The 25,883-nt window shown below is 41.2% G+C and overlaps 1 protein-coding gene across 2 annotated transcripts in view; it reads left to right on the top strand.

Annotated features, from left to right (window-relative positions):
* Nucleotides 1-447: 447 nt before the first annotated feature.
* The window catches only part of FAM168A (family with sequence similarity 168 member A), a 183,919-nt gene continuing 158,483 nt past the window's right edge, over nucleotides 448-25,883 (top strand). For both annotated transcript variants that reach the window (XM_024761982.1, XM_024761983.1), the window contains exon 1: nucleotides 448-680. The gene's annotated coding sequence lies outside the window, so the exon portion shown is untranslated. The remainder of the gene's footprint in view (nucleotides 681-25,883) is intronic.

Raw genomic sequence — 25,883 nt, forward strand, 5'->3', positions numbered from 1 at the left:
CTGTAGTACCGGGTCTGAGAAGGGTCCGGAAGGAGGGCGAGAGTCTGTGGGCATGCTGGGAAATGTAGTCCAGCGGGAGGTGGTGGCGGGGCTCCGTGTGCGGAGGTGTGCGCGCGCGTAAAGAAGGCGGAGACGCTGCTAAAAGCGTCCCTTGGGGGATGGGGCCGCTGTGGTGCCTAACTTGCCTCCTATGTGGTCTTTGAGTCTACAAAAGCCACCCGCGGATGGTTGGCTTTATTCCACTGTCCGAGACCTAGGAGGGAATAGTCCCTCCGCATCGGGCGCGCGCCGGGGGCCGCCGGCTGCGCGCGGACCGGAGTGGGGCATGCCGGGAGTTGTGGTCCCGGCGGGCTGAGGCTGTGGGACGTGTCGCGGCGCTGCGCTGGCTCCTCCTTCCCAGCCCTTCTCAGCGGTCCCCCGCCCCTTCCCTCAGCCTCCTCCTCTCTAGCCCGCAGCCCAGCGTCCCCTCCCCCCACCCGTCGGGCTCCTCGGCGGCTACTGCAGAGGATTCAGAGCCGAGTCGCTGAGAAGGAGGAGGCTCCCAGTCCCTGCGCGCCATCCGCCACCTTACTGGACACGGGCGAGGGAGCGAGAGCGTCGCCTCTGTAGCCTTCAGAGAAGACAAGGGCATCGCCGCTTCAGCTGCCGCCGCCGCCGTTTTCGCCTGCAGCAGCTCGCCGGTGAGGAGATCACCCCCCCACCCTACCCCGGTCCGCTCTCCCTGAGCCTGGGCCGGTGGTACTGGGGAGAATGAGAGTGGGGACTGCGGAGCCCCTTCGCGGGTTGGGGGAAGGGGGTTGAGGTCGCGATGGAACGGCGGGCTGGCTGGGGAGAGTTGTCCAGGCGCGGGCTGGGGGTGGGGTGAGGGTGGGACACAAGCAGGTTGGGGGGGGGAGAGACAAGGGAAGGGGACTTTTAATGGGAACGATCTGGGACAGGAGCGTGGGGTTGTAGGGTTGGGGTGGAATTTGGATGGTTTTGGGCGAAATGGATGTTGAGACTGGAGTGGGATGGCTTTTAATGGGGGAGGGGACTGACTGAGGGTGGTGGATTTGGGGTTGGCCTGGAGCAATTGACAGCTTGGGATCTGGGCCGGGTTGCGGGGTAAGGGGTTGATTGTAATAGAGAGTGCGACTGCAGAGTTGGATAGGACCCTGGGGGGTGACTAATTCAGGAGGGTGGAATTTGGGGTGGACCTAGGGCAGGCTGATAGAGGTGGTAGGAGCCGGGGGTGAGGAGGGTCTTGGCATGGGCTGAGACCTGAGCTTGAAGTGGGCGCTTGCCATCTGGGGGTGGTGGAATTTGTTGAGATTTTATGGAATAGCGTGGGTTAGGAAAGCAGAGGAGGTAGAATTCGGGGTTTTCCTGGGGAGTGCTTATGGAGGTTGGAATAGGAGCTGGTGGGGGGTGGGACTTTGAATGAGGGGAGTGTGAGGGTGAGCTGGCAGGAGGGGGTAAAGTAGAAGTTAGGCCCAAAATGGGCGAACAAGGATTGGAATTGGGCGGGGAGGGGAAGCGGGGGAGCACAGTGGGATGGGATTTAGAGTGATCTTAGAAGCACTGGTGGCTTCCTGGGTACAGGGTGAAGGCAGAGGGCACAGAAGATGCTTCTGGGCTGGACTTACTGAAAGAATAGTGGCAGGTGGTGAGCAAGGTTGGGGGATGGTATCTTGAAGAAAATGTCCCTTGGCCAAGGTGGCAGAGGGAGTTTTGGAGCAAGAATGTCTGAGATGAACTGGTAGGACTGGAGAGGTGGTTGCTGATAGTGAGGTAGCAGATGTGGCTAATTAAGGAGTGGGAAACCTGGGGTTGTTGGTATGGAGGGGGCAGGGAGGATGGCGAGGGGCAGTGAGCAGTGCTGGGAAGAGGTGGATTGGATGATTCTGGAGAAGGATTGAGATGGCCTCCAAGAGACACAAGAGGGTTGGGGGTTGGACTTAAATGGACAGCTTTGGAGGCTGTGGTTGGGGAGAGAGAAGGTACATAAAAGACTTTTCTAGAGGACTTCTTAAGCTGTTAGTTTTTGTTTGTTTCACTTGTATTAGTATCATTTGGAAGTAAACCAACATAAAGGGTAAAGTTGAGAGGGGCTTCAGTTAAGGTAGAATTGAGGAGGGGAAAGTATCTTTTTTTTTTTTGAGGAGGGAAAAGTATCTTCTATTATTCATGTATTATAAAAAGAAAGTTGGGGGAGAAAACCCCACTCCAATAACTAAAGATGAAGAAGATGAAACTGGAATGTGATAGATGTCTTTCTATTTGACATCTCTGCCTTCTCCTTTCCTCTCTCCTCCAGGTGCATTTAAAAATTAGTCCTGGAATTTGGTATTAAATAGATTTGATGAGCTTGAGGTGGTTAAGGGAGCATTCCTTGCTTGAGAACTGATGAATGAGACTGAAAAATACAAGGCTGAATTTATTTCCCAGTCAGGCAACGTGCATGTATTCAGAAAGAGCTTAGGCCTTTTTTTCCCCCTCCTCTTAAAATTGATTGCTTGAAGACTCCATTTATTGGTGTCCTGGTTTGCAAGGCAATTAGGCCCATCATTGTATTGCAGGCTAATAATCCAGAGATGAATCTTGGTACCACCGTTTTATGTAAACAGAGAGAAGACAGAAAATATGGAAATGTCATAAATATTCATTGGTGAGATAGTTTGGTATTTTCATTTGATTCTCTTTTGACATTACCTGATAAGATTTAAAATAATTGGACTATATTTCTGTAGATTGAATTTTCTTCTAAAGGAATTCAGGTGGTTAGAATTCTGTCAGATGTGGCTAAAAACATAAAGAATCATTTTTATTTTATTTTATTTAGGAGATGTAAGCGTATTCCATTAACTACAAAAACAATACTTCCATCTATTCAGAAATTTTATTTAAAGCTTAATGATATGCTCATTCTCATGGCAGAAGAGTGATGCTGGAAAGTAGAGAAGGGTGTTAATGGAGGAGACATCTTTAGGAAAATAGTTTTCTGGACTTAATTGCATTAACTGTGATATGTTAAACCTGAAATGGCTGTTGATTAGAGCTTAGATTGGGGAAAAAATGGGGAGGGATGTAAAGAGGGATGTAAGGCACCAACGGGATCAAAATAATTCTTTTTTTGTTCAAGCTTCAGGGTTCAGCTTGTAAACAAACCATTTTCCTTGGCCTTCACAATTGAACACATGAAAATACCCAATATTAAGAATCTTTTTTTTTTTTTTCGGTACGCGGGCCTCTCACTGTTGTGGCCTCTCCCGTTATGGAGCACAGGCTCCGGACACGCAAGCCCAGCAGCCATGGCTCACGGGCCCAGCCGCTCTGCGGCATGTGGGATCTTCCCGGACCGGGGCACGAACCCGTGTCCCCCGCATTGGCAGGTGGACTCTCAACCACTGCGCCACCAGGGAAGCCCCAAGAATCTTTTTTTTTTTTTATTGTAGCTCCAAAATGGGCAGAATGATTGAAGGTTGGACTTATCCTTGGAATTGAAAGTGTTTTGTTATGAGGAAGCTTTCTGTATTGCAATAAAAATCAGGTTTGAGCAGTTACCCATAATTTGATGAGAGAGTAATCTAACTAATGCAAGCATTTCTCCTCATAACTTTACTCTGGGGTCCAGACGTTGCTTTTGTGGATCTGCAGGCTTGATTTAGAGGTGGGATATTTATATGAAAGCCCTAGCTTTTGAGAGCTCAAAATGGAAGGTAATCGCTTGGGAGAATTGTCTTGGTGGATTTTCTTTTTCCCCCTCACAGCTGTGTTCACCTGTGCAGTAGAAATGTATATAAAGTGTTTTAGTATCTTCATCTCATTTGATTCTTCCAGTATTCTGGTGAGAAGGGGATAGCAGTGGAGGTATTGGTAGACAGGTACCTTGGTAGAATGAATAGCTTGTTAATTTAGAGGTTAAGAGTCCTGAGTTCAAATCCCCTTTCTACCACTTGATAACCTAGTGATTTTAGTAAAGTCATTAAAAACCTTTCATACTTAGTGGTAATGGTTGCATAACATTGTGAATGTACTTACTTCCACTAAATTGTACAATTAAATACAGTTAAAATTGTAAAAAAGTGAACAAAAAACAGTTGTCAAGGAGCTTTCAGTGTCATGGGAGAGATAGATGATTTAAATGTCGTGAGAAAAGTGAGGCAAAACTAACGTAGTGGTCAAGAGTGTGGGTTCTGAAGTTTGTCCACCATTTACTACTACCTATGTGACCTTGGGCACCGTGGTCTCATCTGTAAAATGGGCATAAGAGAACTAATCTCATAGGGTTGTTTTGAGGATTAAACAAAAGAATCCATGGTAAGCATTTAATACAATGTGTTACATTGTACACTATAAAAATATTAGATGTTATTATTATTAGATAGAAGAGACTAGAATGTGAATAGCCTTGTGTGTCCTACCGCTGAGTTCTTAGTATTATGATCTATTATTTAGTAAGGAGGTATTACTTTGTATTATTATCTCACAGTTTATCTGCATATTAGTATGTTGGTACTATAGTCTAGGAACTTAAAAAAATATATATTTATTTATTTGGTTCCGCCGGGTCTTAGTTGCAGCTCGCAACTAAGCCCATGAGCCTTTATTGAGGCATGCGAACTCTTAGTTGCGGCATGCATGTGGGATCTAGTTCCCTGACCAGGGATCAACCCAGGCCCCCTGCATTGGGAACGCAGAGTCTTAACCACTGTGCCACCAGGGAAGTCCCTAGTCTAGGAACTTTAAACAGTAAAGTAGTAAACATATATTAGTTGTTAGTTTCCTCATCTATAAAATAAGAAGAAAAACTGCTGAGAGGTAGAATGACTTGCTTAAGATTACACAGTGAGTGGAAGAGTTTGGGTTACAGCCCTGAAATTCTGATTCTTCAACCCTGTTTATATCTTCTTTTTAAATTGTGAGATAAACCATATGTATAAAAGTGCATATAATATAAATCTTTAATTTAAAGAATGATAACAAATTGAAGGCCTATGTTTTTGCTACCCAGTTTAACAAAAAGGAGATTTTTAGTACCTTTAAAGCTTCTTGTGATTCCCTGCCTGATTGAATCTCTGTCCTTCTCCCTCAGAAGTAACCACTTTCCTGAATTTTGTGTGAATCATTCCCTTGCTTTTAAAAATAGTTTTACCAAACAAGTATGTATCCTAAACAATATATTTTGTACCTTTATAACTTTATATAAATAGAATCATAGTGTTAAGTATTTTTCTGTGACTTGCTTTTTTCTTATTTATTATCCTTATTTTTTAATTTTAAAAGAGCTTTATTCCACCATTAATTAAAATAACATGCTCATAGCAGAAATTGGAAATTACAGAAAAAGTAAAAGAAGCAATATTATTGTCTATAGTCCCATTACTCAGCAACACTTCTTATTTGTATGTATATTATATATACACATATAAAAATATATTCTTTAGTATATGTCTGTAAGTATGCGTGTACATACATATATGGGTAGTCTAGATGGCAAGAGGAAGCCAGTTTGCATTTATGGATGATCAGATTATCCAGATGTGGATCAATCATACTTGGAAATAGGAATGGGAGAGGGTAGTAGCAGCCTTTGTGAGCTGTGAAAGAACAGCATCTTAAGAGTTTTTTCTTATTGGCGGATTTTTTATTTACTAGATACTGATTCTTTTAATACCAGCTTAGAGCTTCATGTCATGTTTTGGCAAGTCACGTAACTCTTCTGATCAGAATTTCTGTGCATGTTTCTTTTTGCAGAAAGGCAGCCTGGTACATTGGTCCTCACCTGATTGTACAGGAGGGTCTGTCCTCTGATGTACAGAGTGGACCATGAATAGGAAGTCATTAGTTATGCATATCAGAAGCTTAGCAACCTAAACCCCAAGAATTTTTTGTCTAAGAGATGTGAAATCCAAATGCATTAATAATCTGTTAGAGTTTCAGTTTACTCTCCTGTAAAGTGGGGCTCAAATGAGGTAATAAATGTGAAAATACTCTTTAAACTGTAAAGCACTATATAAATGTTAGTTGGGGTTTTTTTTTTTTTTTTTTCCTCTTTAGTTTACAAAAATGAAGTCAGGGCACCCCACACAAAGGTGAAAAGCTTGTTATATTTGGTTTATTGCCTTTCCAAAGGGTTCTCCCAGTGGAGGAGGAATACGTGAAGATCAGTTCACAGTTTCTCCCTTAAAACTTGAAGATTGTTGGATATAGTGGGACAGAGAGGGTGCTAGAGGACTTTCTCCTAGTGAATTTATGGGACCTGGTTCTACATTAACTGTGCTGGCTTGCTCAAAATGAAACAATTGATGCTTTTTGAAGTGGAGAATGCAGTATACAACATTTGCTCTTCACTATCCTGACAAATACAGTCATTTCCCTCTTAGTTTTCTACCTGTAACTTATTACAAGGTAGAGTAGTACAGTGAGATGGATTATTTATGCATATGTAAAAGAGAGATAATACTCAGTTATTGGGTTGTTAATGGATTATATGAGATAAGGACAAAGAACCCAGAACACTGAATGGCACATACGTAGTTGATGCTTAATATGGTAAATACTACTGTTGTTATTTTTATTTTACTTATGAATTGTTTACAGCTAACTTTTCCTCCAGGCTATTCTTTTATTATTCAGTGTTTTCCTGCTGCTATATCTCCCCTTACTCATTTTACATTTGGAATATAAATTTATTTTAAAATTATCATAAGTAAAGCAAAACAAAGAATGTAAATCCTCAATGCATTCCAAGACCAAGGAGCTAGTAGTCGGTGTGTGACAGATATGTTTAAGACATCTGTTCAACAAGTATCTATTGAGTGGTTATTAGATGACAGTCAGGGAGTGCTGGGAGTATGGGATACAAAAATTAAAATTCCCTACTCTTAAGGAGCTTATAGTTAATCTAGTGTGGAGACAGACATGTCACACATAACTGTAGCATAATGGAATAATTGCTATGGTGGGGACCTGGGCAAGGGCCATGGGGAGGATGGAGGTTGACATGGCCTGACCTGCCTGAGAGAGCAAGGAAGAGAGAGATGCTTGGGGGAGTTAATGCTTGAGCTGAGACCTGAAGGATATGTGGATGTACTGGGGAAGTAGAGGTTACAAATGTTTCATGACGTCAACAGCACAATCTTCCTCGATTTTTCCCTCCCAGTGTTCTTGTAGGCCTTACTTTGTACCTCTTTTTAAGGGCTTTCTAGCATATATGCCTACTGTAAAACCAAATAAACCGGGGCTTAACTGCTGGTGGCGCAGTGGTTAAGAATCCACCTGCCAATGCAGGGGACACGGGTTCGAGTCCTGGTCTGGGAAGATCCCACATGTTGGGGAGGAGCTAAGCTTGTGCACCACAACTACTGAGCCTGCGCTCTAGAGCCCGCGAGCCACGACTACTGAGCCGTGTGCCACAACTACTGAAGCCCGCACGCCTAGAGCCCGTGCTCTGCAACAAAGAGGAGCCACTGCGATGAGAAGTCCGTGCACCACAACAAAGAGTAGTCCCCTGTTCGCCGCAACTAGAGACAGCCCACGCATAGCAACAAAGACCCAAAGCAGCCAAAAATAAATAAAATAAATGAATTAAAAAGAAAAAAATAAGGGGAGAGGTTCTCCCCTCCCTTTTAAAAAAAGACATGCTGTACTATTATGCCCTTATTCTTTCCATATGTTGTGCCTTCCACCTGGAAAGCCCTCCCCCTACTGAGTTCCTTAATCTTTACTTTGTCCATTAGATGAGCTGTACTAATGAATGTATTTCATGGTTGTTCTTTCCAGTCTGTTGTTTAGCAGGAAGAGATTTTTGAAGCTTTTGAAACTACCTTATATTTAAGAAGAGATCTTTATTGTTTCTGCTTTCTCAGTAAATGTTGATATTCCTTAGTGTTGGCTCTTTGACTCACTGGACTTTTTAAGTTTCTTTCTTTGAGTAGTGTTGCCCACTCTATTGGCTTTAACTGCTGCTGTATGGTGATGACTCTCAAAATCCCTATCTCCAGCTCAGACCTCTTTCCTGAGCTCTAGACTTGTATATCTCACTGTCTACTGGCAACCTGCATACATCCATTTTGATGGTCCTTAAATTAAGTAGGTCCAGAACAACTCATTTTCCCCATCTCCTTCTTCTGGCCTCTCCCCTTTTGTATCTCCCTCAAAAGCTAAAGTCATCTATTCCTGTAGTTTTGTCCTAACTTAAAGGCACTGCTGTTCATCCAGTCATTCAAGATATGAATCTGTGCTATTAGTCTTTTCTTCTCCATTATCTCTATAGCCAAAAATAAATCCTTCTAAATATTTCTGAAACTCATCTCCCCTTTCCTACGGTTATCCCCTTAGTTCAGGCCCTAATCTTACCTGGACAAGGGCAGTAGCCTCCTAACTAGTTTGTATATCACCCATGTAGTAAACCTGTCTTCCATCCAGCAGCCGGAACATCTACCCAGTGGTGTATATGTCCACATCACTCCCTTGCTTAAATCCCTTCATTGGCTCTACAGTCTTAAGCTCCTTAGCATGACATATTAGGCCTTCTATGACCTGTCGTTATGTACTCCTTCTGCCTGATCGCCCATCACTGGTAATACTGAGTAGCATGTAGTTTCTACAGATATTTTACAGTTTCACACCTTTGCTCATGCTGTTTCTCCTTTTATTCATCCCTCTGGGTTAAGTGCATCTCCCCTAAGGAACCTTACAGAATCCTTAAGGTTGTCATAAGTGCCCCCATTTTGTTCACAGGGAGTATCCAGTGTGTGCCTCTGTCATAATATTGATATTGCCCTGTTTTAGGAAAATTGACTGTTTCTGTCTGCTCCTTCACTTAACTGTAAGTTTCTTGGGGGCAGGGGCTGTGTTCTAGTCATCATATACAGTCCTAGGTCCTTGGAGGGTGCCTTGCAGGTAGTGAATGATTAATTTTTGAAGTGAACATAGTAAGGAGAGATGACAAAGTATGTCATGTTCTAACGAGGAGTAAGGTGATAGGTGTTTTTCCAGATGTAGGTTTTTATTTATTTAGAATGGAATTTAGAATTTAATTGGATTGATAAAGGCTTTGATGATGATGGTGTATAGCACAAGGTTCAAAAGTAGAAGACAGCAAGATGGTGTGCTCAGGGGTTGGCAAATGCTTTCTGTAAAAAAATATTTTAGGCTTTGTGGGTCACATACAGTGTCTATTATTTTTTTCTCCTTCTCTTTCCCTTCCCCATCTTCTCCCTTCTTCCCCCCTCCTATGTTTCATTCTTAGCTCACAAGCCATACAGAAACAGGCCATGGGTGTACCATAGCTTGACAATCCCTGGTACATTATCAGAAATCAGACTTAAAGTTGTAGACTCCCCACCCCCAACCCCGCCACCGCGAGGCTTGCGGGGTTCCCCGAACCGAGCCCCCTGCAGTGGAAGCACGGCATCTTAACTACTGAACTGCCAGGGAAGTCCCTTAAAGTTGTAGCCTAGTGAAGAGCAAAGAGACTAAAGCAAGTTCATTTTTCTTGTTTTATTTATTATAAAATTAATTCCTTAGGAAATTATGCATATCTTTAGTACTAAAAATAATTGTACAGAATCTTTTTGTCAAACTACTGTTTATCTAAAAGTTTATTTTGTTAAATAGGCCATCGATTTAAAAAAATATATATATATTTATTTATTTATTTGCTTGTGCTGGGTCTTAGTTGCAGCAGGCAGGCTCCTCAGTTGCGGCTTGTTGAGTCCTCTGTTGTGGCATGCGTGTGGGATCTAGTTCCTTGACTAGGGATCGAACCCGGGCCCCCTGCATTGGGAGCATGGAGTCTTAACCACTGCACCACCAGGGAAGTCCCTAGGCCATCGATTTCTGTATAAAGATGCTATGAAAACACCTTGGTTTATAAAGCTCCAATACAACTCCCCCACCTTCTTCCTTTTAGGCAGGTGTCTGGGTACTTTCAGAATATGCCTATTTTTATGATATTATAGATTGTGTTTTCTCTTAGATACAGACATTTTGAAGGAACCCTGGGCTGATATATTTTTCACAGTAAGCTTCAATCCCTGGCTGACTAGAGATTATAATCTCGATTTGGCTTCTGATCATGTCCTTCAGGCTTGATAGTTTCTGCTGATGCTCATATTTTCTAGCTTCTGTTTTATAGCCTTATATACATATCCTAGTTTTCTTTTCTTTTTTTTTTTTTTAAGTATTATGTTTTTGTTTTAGTTTTTTTGGGCCGCACCACGAGGTTTGTGGGATCTCAGCTCCCTGACCAGGGATTGAACCCAGACCATGGGAGTGAAAGCCCGGAATCCTAACCACTAGGCCACCAGGGAACTCCCTATCTTAATTTTCTAATGTGTTGTCCTCTCTCTTTTATTTTGAGTTGGTAGCAGAAATCCCTGTCTGTAAATATAGTTACACTATTTATACTTCTGCAAATATAATTATGCTATTTTATTTGATCTACAGTGTATAGGTTGGTCATGTAGCATTATTTTCATTTTAAGGATGAAGAAATCAAGAGTCAAGAGGGTAATTTATTTTTGGCCTTAGGAGTAGTAGGAGATGAAGGTGGAAAGACAGAAAGGACTTAATATTTGAATATCTGTGGTAGGCAATATGCTGGGTGCTTTCTCTCCCTTATATAATTTAATCCTCACATTTACCCTGTTTAGGGTATTGTGCCCATTTTACAGAAGAGGAAGCTGAAGCAACTGAGGCCTATAGGGATTAAGTAGCTTGCTTGCATTTGGTTACATAGTAAAAGAAGAGAAGCTTGTATTAAAAACCTGATCTGCCTTGCTCCAAAGTCCTTGTTCTTTTTACTGTGTTGTATATAAAAGTTCCCTGGTTTTAAATTCTTAGATCAGTATTTTTCAACCTACTTAGGTGAGTAGTAGCTTGGCTACACATTAGAATCACCTGAAAATCTGTCTTTAAAAAAAAAAAAGCCCTACTTCTACCCTGACCAGTGTTAACAAAATTTCTTCACGTGAGCCTAAAGCAGGTGTGTGTATGGGTGTATTTTTTTTTAGAGAATATAGATTAAAAAGAAATTGTATTGAGGTATATATACAAGAAAAAGTGCACAAAAAGTGTAACCAGCACTCAGATCAAGAAAGGGAACGTTGGGAATTCCCTGGCAGTCCAGTGGTTGGGACTCGATGCTTTCACTGCTGTGGCCCGGATTCAGTCCCCGGTTGGGTAACGAATATGCTGACTTCCAATACCATAGATTATTTTTGCCTACTTATGAACTTTTATAAGGTATGACTGGCTTTTGCACTCAGCTTTGTTTGTGAGGTTCATTTATGTTCTTGTATGTAGCAATAGTTTATCCTTCTCATTGCTATATAGCAATAGTTCTAAAAAATTTTGGGGTCTTCACTCTTCCTATTAAAGACTCCAAAGAGCTTTTGTTTGTGGGTTGTGTGTACCAGTATTTACTGTGTTAAAAATTAAAACTGTGCATTTAAAAATAATAAACTTATTAAATGTTAGCATATTTTAATGAAAATAACTATATTCCACAAAATAGAAGAATAATATTTAAAATTTTTCCAAATCTCTTCACTGTCTGACTGGATACATATCTGCTTCTACATTCAGTCTGCTGCAACTGGTTGTTTTGTTGGTGGTATATTAAAAAAATCCAGTCCCACATATATGTGGCTAGAAAAGGGAAGAATTTTTTTTTTAAATAAATAAATCTATTTATCTATTTATTTATTTATGGCTGTGTTGGGTCTTCGTTGCTGTGCACAGGCTTTCTCTAGTTGTGGCGAGCAGAGGTTACTCTTTGTTGCTCTTCTCATTGCGGTGGCTTCTCTGCTGCAGAGCACCGGCTCTAGGCACGCAGGCCTATTTGTGGCACACGAGCTTAGTTGCTCCACAGCAACTTAGTTGCTCCTCGTATTTGTGGCACGAGGGTTCTAGAGCGCAGGCTCAGTAGTTGTGGCACACGAGCTTAGTTGCTCCACAGCAACTTAGTTGCTCCTCGTATTTGTGGCACGAGGGCTCTAGAGCGCAGGCTCAGTAGTTGTGGCACACGAGCTTAGTTGCTCCGCAGCATGTGGGATCTTCCCGGATCAGGGCTCGAACCCGTGTCCCTTACATTGGCAGGCGGATTCTTAACCACTGTGCCACCAGGGAAGCCCTGACAGGCGGATTCTTAACCACTTCGCCACCAGGAAAGTCCCAGGAGGAATGTTTTAATTGACTTCTTTTTTTTTGGCTGCACCGAGAGGCTTGTGGGATCCTAGTTCCCCTATCAGGGATTGAACCCAGGTCCCCGGCAGTGGAAGCGCAGAGTTCTAACCACTGGGCTGCCAGGGAATTCCCTTGATTGACTTTTTAGATAACTATGGATATTCTTTTTTTATATACTACACCAAAACTTGTCAGTTGGTAGTTTCTTTAGAGGTCCATTATTTTGTGGAATCTGAAACCATATCAGTGAGCCTTTCATACTCTGTTACACTAAAGTCCATTGGTCGTTTTGTACTTTGAATGGATTTTCTACTCATGCATAATTTTGTGTCATCATGCTTTGGTCATTTCGAAAACACTGGTTCATTGAGTTACGCAGATCTTCTAAAATGTTGACATATTTTATTATACAGTATCAAAAAATCACATTTGTTAATATCTCTACCCATTTCATCAGACAAGTCTTCTCTAGTTTTTGCTTGAAAGCCCAAATTCTATCATTGGCAACAAATACTGACAGTTGTTTTCCTTGAAGTGACAGTCTCACATTGTTCATTTTTGAAAGAATGTCTGCCAAACATCCAAGTCTGAATAATCAGTTTGTCTGGCAGTTGTTCTTTCAAGTAAAAATGGTGTTTCATGAAAAAAAGCAGGTAGTTCAGCTTGCAACTTAATTGCACAAGTGCCTAAGTGCTTTTCCTTGAGATAACTCTTGTACTTTGCTATGCAGAAAGATGTGTAGTTAAGGACTGAGACTTTTGTGGCTTCAGCAAGACCTCAGAATAGTTCTTTTTTTTTTTTTTGGCATGGCTATGTAGAATGCAATGACACTATTACAGTTTGATGTCACTGCCTTAATTCAATACAATATGATATAGTTTTATTTATTAGTATAATTATGTTTCCAGGCTTTACTGATTGCTTATTGAAGGAATAGGTGGATTTGTTAAACCTTTACTAAAAGTACTGCTTTGAAAGCTAGCATGAATGCAGTTGGTCTTTCACTTAGTAGAACTTTAGAGTTGAGCAATTTTACAGCTTTGTCAGGATGTTAGAAAATCATTGGGCTTGGGACTTCCCTGGCGGCCCAGTGGTTAAGACTTTGCCTTCCAGTGCAGGGCGTGCGGTTTCGATCCCTGGTTGGGGAACTAAGATCCCACATGCCTTGTGGCCAAAAAACCAAAACATAAAACAGAAGCAGTGTTGTAACAAATTCAATAAAGACTTTAAAAATGGTCCACATCAAAAAAAAAAAAAAAAGAAAAAGAAAATCATTGGGTTTGATGCTTATTCTTTACCACTTGTGCACGCGCGCGCGCGCGTGTGTGTGTTTTAATATTTATTTATTTATTTTGGCTGTGCCGGGTCTTAGTTGCAGCATGCGGGATCCTTTGTTGTGGTGTGAGGGATCTTTAGTTGCGGCATGCATGCAGGATCTAGTGCCCCTACCAGGGATCAAATCCGGGCCCCCTGCCTTGGGAGCGTGGAGTCTTACCCACTGGACCACCAGGGAAGTCCCACCACTTGTGTGGAAAGAAAGGCATGAAGTAGTCTTTAGAGAACTGTGCATAGCTATGTATAAAAGTGATTCTGTGTCTTCCTACCCTTAACCTGGGGCATTTGCCGCAGAAAAAGAAAAAGATGCAGATGAAGCCACAGCCAAGTGATCTTGTTGTGTAATGACTTTGGTTTTTCACTATGATTGGGCAGAGGGGGATGGAGGAGGTTGGCTAAATAAGTCATAACAATGAGCATTGTTTTACCTTTCAGCCAACACCCCTATACAGCCTGGATCCTTAGTTCTGGGGGGAGGAGAATTAACATTCATTGTGTGCCTGCATTGTGCTAGGCCCTTTATGTGTGGTAACTTATTTAAACTCACAATTAGACTGTAGGGTGGCCATAATTATTTTATTTTACACATGAGAAAGCTTAGGCTCAGAGATGTAGTGCCTACTCAGGCCCACCAGCCAGTAAGTGACTAGGGTGGGATTTATTCTCAGACTTTGCTACCTCCATAGCCTATGAATGGTCTTTCCTATATTCTGTGCTATCTTCCAAGGACAGTGTGTCACTGATTATTTCTGTATCCTTGATACCTGGAACCTAGTAGGGTTTAGTTTTTTTTCTTTTTTTTTTTTTTGCGGTACGCGGGCCTCTCACTGGTGTGGCCTCTCCTGTTGCGGAGCACAGGCTCCAGACGCGCAGGCTCAGCGGCTATGGCTCACGGGCCCAGCTGCTCCGTGGCATGTGGGATCTTCCCGGACCGGGGCACGATCCCATGTCCCCTGCATCGGCAGGCGGACTCTCAACCACTGCGCCACCAGGGAAGCCTGGTTTAGTACATTTTTGTTGAATAATTGAGTTGGTGCTAAATGAGTGAACCAGTTTTTACAGAGTAGGATATAACCTAGCAGCCCTGGGCTACTGTGTAGATTGGTGCATGGTAGGGTCTGGTCACCATTTGTTGTTGTGGGGAAAGGGTCAATCTTCTTAATGATAGACTCTTTGAAACTATTTAAATAATTTGGATATTTAGGAATTGAAGAGATCTAATAGGATGAATTTTCCTTAGATTGTCAATAATCTCTTCAGAAATAGGTAATATATCTATGCTGCCCTTGTTTTCCCCCATACTAGCTGTGAGACCTTGGGCAAGTTACTTTACTGTACCTCATTTTTTTAATCTTTAAAAAGGGAAGGACAGCAATAATAGTACATAATTCCTAGGTAGTTGTGAGGATTGAATGAGACAATTCATATAAAGAACTTAGCACAGTGCTTGGCATATATTACTGTCAATGAATGGGAGCTGTTATTCATATTATCCTTCTAGAATGAAGCCTGGATTTAATGTGACTTTTAGCATGTGAAGAAGGAACAGTATTTTGGCTTTTAAAGCATTTTTATTAGAGAAATAAAGCACTGAATTTATTGGGGTTTTTTTTTTTTTTGAATTTGTTTTCTGAGTTTAGTTTACTTGGTCTTTCTGGCAGGGAAGGTCTATAATTTTGGCTGTTTGCCTGGGTTTGTTGGTGAACCAATGCAGGTATAGTATGGCTTTTGGCTCTCCATCAACTTTTTAAACTTTTTAGTCTAGTTGAAACAGTTTGAATTGTTCTGGAGAGTTCACTGATGTTGATAGTTCTTTCTAGATGAAAAATGTCTGTGAATATGAGAAATGCCCCTTTCTAAATTTTTTTTCTAACTATACCACTCATTACTGAGGGGATCAAATATTTCTCCATAGTACTCTGCCCCAGAACCAAAGGAGGAGGGTGTTTTTTGAATTTTTCCTGCATTTATTTTTGTTGGTGGTAATTTTATCCATACTTTTGAGGTTTATGGCTTTGACAGAACTTTTTTTTTTTTTTTGAAGTATAGTTGACAGTACATTTTGATCAGGCTGTGGAGTTATAGAGGAGAAAACCAACTATCCATTCTAAATGAACATATCTGAAAGCCTGCCTGCCCTTCAGTCAAGTGTCAGTGTAGGTACACTGTCTCCTAGATGGGGTTCCCTAGTATGTTTTTTTTTTCTTTTTTCGGTACGTGGGCCTCTCACTGTTGTGGCCTCTCCCGTTGCTGAGCACAGGCTCCAGACGCGCAGGCTCAGCAGCCATGGCTCACGGGCCCAGCCGCTCCGCGGCATGTGGGATCCCCCCGGACCGGGGCACAAACCCGTGTTCCCTGCATGGGCAGGTGGGCTCTCAACCACTGTGCCACCAGGGAAGCCCCCCAGTATGGTTTTTAGTAAGAGAGTTAGCTCAGTGTTCTCTCCCTAACTCTCTCCAGTGTCATTCATTGTTTGCCTCTCCCAGCTTACATGTTTTACCTTTAATACTAATGATGTGTATATTGTTTGGTGTTTGCAGTTCTCCAGACTTGCCAAGCTTCTTGCTTTAATGTCTTTGCACATACTCTTCTCTGGGCCTGGACATCTCCTTTTAACTTTTAACTTGTCTAACTCCTACTCAGCCTTTAAGACTCAGCCTAGGAGTTAACCTTTTCCAGAAAGCTTTCCTTGACTTTTCCGGGTTGGGATTGGGTGCCCTGTCTCTGGGTTGCCCTATCTCTGGGGTGTAATTATCCATTTATTATTTATTGGTCTCCTCCACTTGCAGTGAGCAGGGATTGCATCTAATCATCCTTTTATTCTCAAGAGCTCATTTTTGGACCTTACACAGAATAGGCACTTGTTGAGTGAATCCATAGTTTCAGCCTGGTCTGTTAGCACTGTAACTTCCCAACCATGTTGTTCTAGGCTGAGTTTTAGTAGAATGACTTTTCTTTAGTGGCCATTGCACCTTCCCCTGCCTCCCCTTGTGTTGTGTCCACTATACTTCAGCTCACACTTATCCTCTATTCTTTGCCCATAGCTGGGTCAGTGGAATGGTATACACACTAGACATGTATATCTTCATAAAGAACTTGATTTGTGACAGATCCTGGAATCTCACTTGGAATGAATGAAGTCACATTGATAAATGGAGAAGTTGGGACCTTATGATTGCTTTTCTAACTCTTAGCTCTTTTCTCCGCTTCCAAGTTTCATCTTTATTAATTTTTTTGTCAATTTTAACTTTTAGGTAACATAAAATGAATGCTACAAAACCAAACCACAAGTACTCTGCTTATGCATTTGATTTTTTTGAGCCTAAGTATAGGATTTGACCTCTCTGTTATGGTGGTGGGATGACTGAGACTTTAAGAAATGTAGGGTTTTTAACGCTTATTAAGCCCTTCATAGCTCCTGACACATGATTTAAATTGTGGCTTCCAAAAAAAGTTTTGTTGATTAGAGTCTTAGTAGCAGGCAAAAATAATCATTTATGCTTGCATTCATTTAGTTAACATGGATATCAGGTTCTTTGCTAGGTAGGTTCTGATGATACACAGAGGTGAGTGAGATGTGGTCTCTGTCTCCAAGGAACTCCCAGGTGCAAGGGAGAAGCTATAAATAAATACATTACAGTTCAGTGTATGGTACATGCTGTAGAATAAGTAGCAGAGAGGGAGGTGTTAATGACTTTTTCAGGGAAGAGTTCTTGGAGGAATAGACACCTGAGCTTATTTCTGAAAGAACATTAGGTCTTGTGTATGGAAGGTTCTGGATATATGGTCATAAAATCTGGATTTGAACCCCACCTTTGCCACTTACTAGCTGTTTGACTTGGGGCAAGTTGTGTAAGCACTCTGAATCTCAGTTTTTTTCCCCTGTTAAGTGAGGATGACCATGTCTGTATCTGCTTTTGAAAGTTGTGAGGATTTAATATACGTGAAAGAATTTCATAAATGTGCTAAACAAATATTATATCCTATTTGTTTTTCCTTTTTAATACATTTATTTATTTATTTTTGGCTGCATTGGGTCTTCATTGCCACATGCAGGCTTTCTCTAGTTGTGGCGAGCGGGGGATACTCTTCGTTGTGGTGCTTGGGTTTCTCATTGCGGTGGCTTCTCTTTGTTGCGGAGCACGGACTCTAGGTGCATGGGCTTCAGTAGTTGTGGCACAGAGGCTCAGTAGTTGTGGCTTGCAGGCTCTAGAGTACAGGTTCAGTAGTTGTGGCACACAGGCTTAGTTGCTCCACTGCATGTAGAATCTTCCCAGACCAGGGCTCGATCCCCTGTCCCCTGCATTGGCAGGTGGATTCTTAACCACTGAGCCACAGGGAAGTCCCTATATCCTGGTTTTTGTGTTTTATTTATTCATTGATAATAGTATTTTGACAGATTGGAGCATAAGTTTTCTTACTCAAGCCAGAAATGAGAAAAAGAAAAAGATTGAGTATGTTAGTGTATAGATGTCGTTTATAAAGCATTAACACTGTATAGACATCACGATTTAGAGCAAAGAGTTTTTAAGTCCAGAATCCATGAAACTTTGGTTCTGTGCTTCTATGGAAGATACTGCTTAAGATGCTTAAGGAGTGGTCTCTGAAAAAGTACTGAGTGTGGTTCTGAGTGACTTGGATGGCAATAAGCCAGACTGGAAAGAGCTCCATTTCTTGTCAGGAGACTTATATCTGTGCCACTATTAAAGGTTATTTAACATTTCAGAATTGCATTTTCCCCATCAATAAAACAGAAAAAAATAATAGTAATTTGCAGACTGAGAATTAGGGATAAAATGGGTAAAGTGCATACTATTAGCCATAATCAGTTAAAAGTTTGATTTGTAGAATATTAAAACAAATTTTCTCCTCTTTCAATACAAGAGACTTCTTTTAGAGAAACTTGTTTAAAGAATAGAGGGGACTTCCAATCATTTGTACTATACTAAGACTTATAGTATTTTACTTCTTTCTTCAAGTTCATTCCTCAGAAAAATTTTGCAAGGTGAGTTTAAATCCCACCTCTTGCACTCACTGGCTGTATGACCTCAAAGTTACTTAATCTTTCTGTAACTTATTTTATGCATCTGTGAGATAGGGATATAGTGGTATTTACAATGTATAGTTGTTGGGAAGATTAAATGAGATAATTACATAAAGTGCTTAGATTGGTGTTTGGCACATGGTACGATTTCAATAAATGGTAGCATTGTTATTATCACTTTCATTTTATAAATGAGGAACTGGATACAGATTTAGCAACCTGAATAGATTCACTTGAATCCTGGGATTCAATCCAGGTTTGTGCAATGCCATTACTCTTTATCCTTTTACCAGGCTGCATTTTGTAATTAACATTTTATTTGTTTGGATACTATTCTGAAGTGCTGTAGAGTGTTTGGAAATAATCTATTACTCTTAGGTATTTAAAACGTCCTTTCTGTGATGTTTTACTAATAGTTTATATAAACTCAGAACTAAATTGGTTAGGGAAAGAACTCTTTGGCCTGGTTTTCCTGTGATTAGACACAATTTAAGGGCAGATATTCTGGGGTCATGGTCAGTGATTAGTAAAAAGAACAATGTGTTTTTTCCTTCCTGAACAGGTTTATTGAGGTAAAACTGACAAACAGTAAATGACACAAATTTAATGTAGTTTGCTAAATTTTAGCATGTGTGTACATCTGTGAAACCATCACTGCAATTCAAATAGTGAATATATCTATCACCTCCCAAAAGTTTCCTGGTACCCCTATGCAATCCCTTCTTCCTGCTCTCTCTGATCCCTTATCCAAGCAAACATTGGTCTGCCTTCTATAACTTTTTACTTCTATTATTATTATAGATTAAACAATGGTTTTGAAGTCAGAGCAATCAGGACTGAGATCCCCAGTCTGCCACTGTGTTAGTTGGGTGACTTTGGAGAAGTCATTTTATCTCTCAGCCTGGTTTACTCACGTGTAAAATAGGGATTCTATCACCGGCGCAGAGGACCATGAGGAAGAGAGGAACAGTGTGTAGAAAGAGCCTAGCGTGGCGCCTGACTCATAGCTGGCCTTCAGTCCCTGGAAGTTGCTGGCCCAGAGTACATTTAGGAGTCAGAGCTCCAAAATGCTTTTCTATCACCTAGACCTTGTGTTCCCTCTTAGTGAATGAGCTTTCTTGAAATAGGAAAGTTTAGATTAGGCAGCTTAAGGACCTAAAGGGCTTTCTGGTACTCCTTCCTTCCCTCCTCCATGCCCACTGTTCCACGTGCTATTAATTATGAACAGATGTTCTTCATAAATAAGCAAAGAACTCCACCACAGATTTTTGAGTTCTTTATGCCTGTGTTTAAGTCTGGCATTGTGATAAAGCTGCATGAGCAATGAGGTTGTAGTCAAAGTTCTGGGTTTTAGTTTCCATGCTGCCTTGGGCAAATTGTAAAATCTTTCTGAGCCTCAGTTTTCTCAGATACAAAGCTGGGACTCGGCTTCCCTGGTGGCACAGTGGTTAAGAATCTGCCTGCCAGTGTAGGGGACACGGGTTTGAGCCCTGGTCCGGGAAGATCCCACATGCCACGGAGCAGCTAAGCCCGTGCACCACAACTACTGAGCCTGCGCTCTAGAGCCCGTGCTCTGCAACAAGAGAAGCTACCGCAATGAGAAGCCTGCACACCACAACAAAGGGTAGCCCCTGCTCGCACCAACTAGAGAAAGCCCGCGTGCAGCAGCAAAGACCTAACACAGACAAAAAAAATAAAATAAAATAAAAGTAAAGCTGGGGCGGATCATACCACACAAATTTGTTGGGAGGATTAAATGAGAATTTTGAAAATGAATTGTATGATGATGTCATAGTTCATCTGCATTGTCCCATGACTGCCTTGCAGTGTTAGAACTCTGTGAAAGGTTCAGGTAGCATTTAAATTTGTTATCCTAGAGGTTTGTTTGTTTGTTTTTAAAAGTATATTTTATTAGGTTTTACTAATAGGTAGCACAAAAAAGCAAAATCCAAAGGTTAAAAGTGCTTAGAATTTAAAGTCAGAGAAACGTTAATTCAAATTTTAGTTTTAGTGGCTGTGTGACCTTGGGCAAGTTATTTATTTTCTCTGAGCCTTAAATTCTCACCTGTCAATAAGGGATATCTGGTCTTCCTCTGAGGGTTCTTGTGAGGATTAGAAATAATGTGTGTACAGTGGTTGGCAAATAGCAGATAGCCAGTGATGCTAGTTTCTTTCCTTCCATTTCCAAAATTGGTAGATTTGTGAAGTTCAGTGAACTATTACTGAAGGGATTACTTTTGTGTTCCCTATTCCATGATACAGTTTGGCCCAGGATAGCCATTAGGTGGTGTCTCAGATTTCCCATTTAAGTCTGAAAATGCAGCTCGAGGTTTATGATGCCAGCAGTTATTGTAAAGGGATTTTCTTTTTCCTAATGGAGGAACTGATGCCATGTTTTTGTACTTTGTGATTAATTTTCATTGCTGTAGATGGAGGTACTTTGTATTGTGGGAGCCAGGGAAACCGGTATCCATTTTCCTTGTCTCTTCTGTCTGTGTTTGTTTGGGTTGGAGAATTGTCTAAAGGCTTCTTAGTGAATAAAGTAGATTTGCTAAGTTCAGATTCTTCCTTCCTGGGTGAGCCCAGGAACAACCTAGTGGGGGGAAAAACAAATAGGAGAACGTGGGGGTGATTGGTGAGTTCTGCTTGTAAAGTTGTCAGCAACTTTGAGTTTGGGGGCAGCGGAGAAGAGTTGTTCCTCCGTTCCCCTCTTCCCCTCCAGAGCGTTTACAGCCCAACACAAAGGGAGCTTTAAGATGGAGGTCTGCATTGTAATTTCCTAGAAATTGCAGCTTCTGGTAACCGCTCATTCAGTTTGCACCTCTTTGCTGCAGTAGATGAAACAATGGGGACAATAAAGCCATTTATCTGATAGCTGTAGCCTCAATGGCATGTTTGTTTTAATAATGGTATAATTTGCAGGGCTCATAAATTGTGATTTTATTCTCATGGAAATACTGCCTGGTGGTATTTGGATTCTCAGGTCTCCTGTTGTGGATAATTTCACTAACATTCTGGCTGACAATTCTCTTTATTCCACACTTCGTTCTAGATTGTTCAGGCTGGTTGGGTAATTAGACCAGTGCAGAGCCAATTTTCTTTAGTTTGGGGCTGGCAGGTGGTTACTAGGTAACTAGAGGATCTTCTGAACAGGCAAGAAATTCTGCTTAGGGATTCAAGGCATAAAAGCCGAGTTTGTTTTTGATTGTCATATGGAATTTTTCTTTTTTTTTTTGTGGTACGCGGGCCTCTCACTGTTGTGGCCTCTCCCGTTGCGGAGCACAGGCTCTGGATGCGCAGGCTCATCGGCCATGGCTCACGGGCCCAGCTGCTCCGTGGCATGTGGGATCTTCCCGGACCAGGGCACGAACCCGTGTCCCCTGCATCGGCAGGCGGACTCTCAACCACTGCGCCACCAGGGAAGCCCCTGGAATTTTTTTTTTAAGGTTTTGTCTATCCAATGCCAAAACATCTGAAAGAAAAAAAAATTTTTTTTTTTCAATCATCTGAATATTTACTTTCCATGGTACCAAATATCCCATTCTATTTGGAAAATCATATAGTTGAGTTTTTAATTTTCATCTACATGTTTTTTTCTGGGAGTATTCACAGAGGGCAAAGGATGAGACTAGCTACCATGTGCTAGACATTGTCCTAGGTGATGCACACATTATCTCTAAATCTTAATTAGAACCCTGAGAGGTAGGTATTGTTTCTTCCATTTTACATATGCAGAAACCTAAATTCAGAGAATTTAAGTAACCAAATTAAGGTATCTCAGTTAATAAGTGGTGGGCAGTTTACTGGACTCAAACCTCATGTTAGGTTTTCAGTTATAGCATAAGATATTCTGAAGATACATTAAAGTTTCTCTTCAGCTCTTAGATATTACAGTGATTGGCTCAGTAATATACTGTACATGAATTAGTACCTGTCATCAGATGTATATCTGATTGTTCTTCCTGTCATCTAATTTTTTTAAATCTAATTTTTATTTTATATTGGAGTATAGTTGATTTACAATGTTGTGTTAGTTTCAGGTGTACAGCAAAGTAATTCAGTTGTACATACACATACATCCATTCTTTTTCAGATTCTTTTCCCATACAGGTTATTACAGAATATTGAGTAAAGTTCTCTGTGCTATACAGTAGGTCCTTGTTGGTTATCTATTTTATATATAGTAGTGTTATATGTGTCATCTAATCTTATATTATTATAGCAGTTAAGGTTCATGGAGTATTTTGATTATCTTACCGAAATTAAAGGCCTTCCAGACATACTCTGTTTTAGGAATTCTTTAAAAGTTTGGCACTATATCATGTGCCAAAACATGATAGAGTCGCTGGAAATAACCTCAGACTTGTAGTTTGGGAACTGGGTTTTAAAATCTGGGCACTGCCACTTATTGGATGGTTTTGGATAAACCTTTTAACCCTCATTGGCTAACCGTTACTCCTTGCATAAGCCTTGTTTTGCTCATCTGATAAGAATAGGGATATGATACCCACATTAAGGGATTTTAGGGTTAGTGCCTAGTATATGCCTGTAACATAGTAGGGGCTCAATAAGTGCTGGCTTCCTTCCTTCTTGACTTACTCTATTACTGAACTATTGGGATAATTTGATGCTTCTTTCATCATTGGCCACAGGATTTATTAAAAGATGGCCAACTTCTAGTGCTATTTTGTTACATTTTATGTTGATGCTGTTAAACTGATAAGAGTTCATTTTTCTTTAGGAACTTGCTGCTCAAACTAGGTAATTTGTTTAAGGGACATTTAGACATCTGGTTCATTGTTTATACTCTCTTAGTCAGGAGAGTGAGTGCATATATGGAAAGGGCATTGGATTTGTGATTATACAAACTTGGTTAAAGTTCTAGCTTTGCTTCTTACTAGCTGAATTGCTTGGGACAACTGACTTTCTCTAGCTGAGACTTGGAGGAGGAATAATAATAATAACTGACCTGTTTTGTTGTGAGGATCAAATGAGAATGGATGTGAAGATGCCTTTTAAATTGAAAAATGCTAGGTGAGATAGTAATCATTACGTGACTTTCATAGTTAGACCAGGTGGGGCTTAGTGAGAATCCACTGCTGTTTTAAGAGAGAAATTTTAAATTTGACTTGAACTGTATAAAGGAAACATTTTGTTGAGTTTTATGTTAGCTCTTGGGGACAGCTGATGAGAACAGACCAGAATGAGTTCCTGGGTAGAGAAAGTATTGAGTGACTATAATTGGATGGTAGAGGTGAGAATGGGGTGGGGTGGGAGTACAGCTGTGAGGCAGGCCAAGGGAACTTAGAGAATAGTTAAGACATGAAGTTTGGATCTTGGTCTAGTCTTGATCCATAGAGCAAAATGAGGGAGGCTCCTTGATTAGAAAATCTTAGAACACTGAGCAGTGTGTGGAGAACTGGTTGAAAGAGTAGGGATGGTTGAAAGAGTAGGGATGAGAGAAGCTAACAGTTTTAGCTTCTCTCGTGAGGACACTCAAGTTGAAATCCCAGTTTTAAGTCTTCTAGGAATACGTACAGAAGTAAAATAGATTTTGTTTCATTCCCAGCCCCTCCTACCCCACAACAGCTGTGTGTCCATCTGGGGGGGGGGGGGGACGTTCCAAGTAAAGCTTGTGCTTATTGTGCATGAATCACTTGGTGGCTCTCAGGTGGGCACATCGGCATATTTTCATTTAAAGAGGTGCAGGTGGCTGGCAAGTGGGGGATCTGCTTTTACAGACTAGAAAGCTTAATTTTATGCAGTCATATTCAGGTTATCTCTTCCCTGAAAATTGGTTCTGTTTACAGCATTTCAGTAATGCAGATGGTATTTTTCCTAAGTGGAACATCAACCCAAAATTTTTTTTTAAAATAAATTTATTTATTTTTTATTTTTGGCTGCGTTGAGTCTTCGTTGCTGCACATGGGCTTTCTCTAGTTGCAGAGAGCGGGGGCTCTTTGTTGCGGTGCACAGGCTTCTCATTACGGTGGCTTCTCTTGTTGCGGAGCACTGGCTCTAGGCTCATAGGCTTCAGTAGTTGTGGCGCACGGGCTTAGTTGCTCCACAGCATGTGGGATGTTCCCAGACCAGGGCTCGAACCTGTGTCCCCTGCATTGGCAGGCGGATTCTCAACCACTGCGCCACAGGGCACATCGGCATATTTTCATTTAAAGAGGTGCAGGTGGCTGGCAAGTGGGGGATCTGCTTTTACAGACTAGAAAGCTTAATTTTATGCAGTCATATTCAGGTTATCTCTTCCCTGAAAATTGGTTCTGTTTACAGCATTTCAGTAATGCAGATGGTATTTTTCCTAAGTGGAACATCAACCCAAAATTTTTTTTTAAAATAAATTTATTTATTTTTTATTTTTGGCTGCGTTGAGTCTTCGTTGCTGCACATGGGCTTTCTCTAGTTGCAGAGAGCGGGGGCTCTTTGTTGCGGTGCACAGGCTTCTCATTACGGTGGCTTCTCTTGTTGCGGAGCACTGGCTCTAGGCTCATAGGCTTCAGTAGTTGTGGCGCACGGGCTTAGTTGCTCCACAGCATGTGGGATGTTCCCAGACCAGGGCTCGAACCTGTGTCCCCTGCATTGGCAGGCGGATTCTCAACCACTGCGCCACCAGGGAAGCCCAACCAAAAATTTTAATGTGTTTAATTATTGATATGTCTGAATGGTGCAGTGTATTGGTTAAGACAAAGATTTTTTCATATGAAGAAAGCCTTCTGGCTCTGAAGTTTGGTACTACACCAGTTTTTTCATTTTTCTCTCAGGAGGATGTTTTTTTCTTTACTACAAGTGCCTGCATTATGCTTTCTGCATCATTGCCTTCTCTTTTGAGTATTGAGGTAGAATAGTTGTTGTATAGGATAGTTTCAAAGTCTCCATTTTATTTGATTATCAGAACACATTTAGGCTTCTGTTTTCTACCTCCTTTGTCTATTAGTTTGAAGGTGTTGCAGTGATTAGGTAGGAGATGGATTTCTATAGGCTCCACTCAGAATCAGTCTGAGTTATTTTATATTAACTTCTTATATAATAATGTCAACTGATATTTGCATAATTTTTTTAGGTAGGTATTTTGTTATTAAAATTTTTTCTTCTGACCTGTTTCTTGCACTAAATTGGTAGCTCTTTTGGGGCAGGACCATGTATTTCTTAATCTTTGTATTCACTGTATTCAGCACAGATCTAATAATGATGATGCTAGCTGCACTGTGCTATATGTCTGACATTGATCCAAGGGAAATATTTGTTTCAATCCTCCTTATCGCCATTTTATAGAAGAAAAAACTGAGACTTGGAGAGAGGAAGTAACTTGCTCAGTCTC

Source organism: Neophocaena asiaeorientalis, unplaced genomic scaffold (genome assembly GCF_003031525.2).
Source record: "Neophocaena asiaeorientalis asiaeorientalis breed wild unplaced genomic scaffold, Neophocaena_asiaeorientalis_V1.1 scaffold263, whole genome shotgun sequence".
Lineage (NCBI taxonomy): Eukaryota > Metazoa > Chordata > Mammalia > Artiodactyla > Phocoenidae > Neophocaena > Neophocaena asiaeorientalis.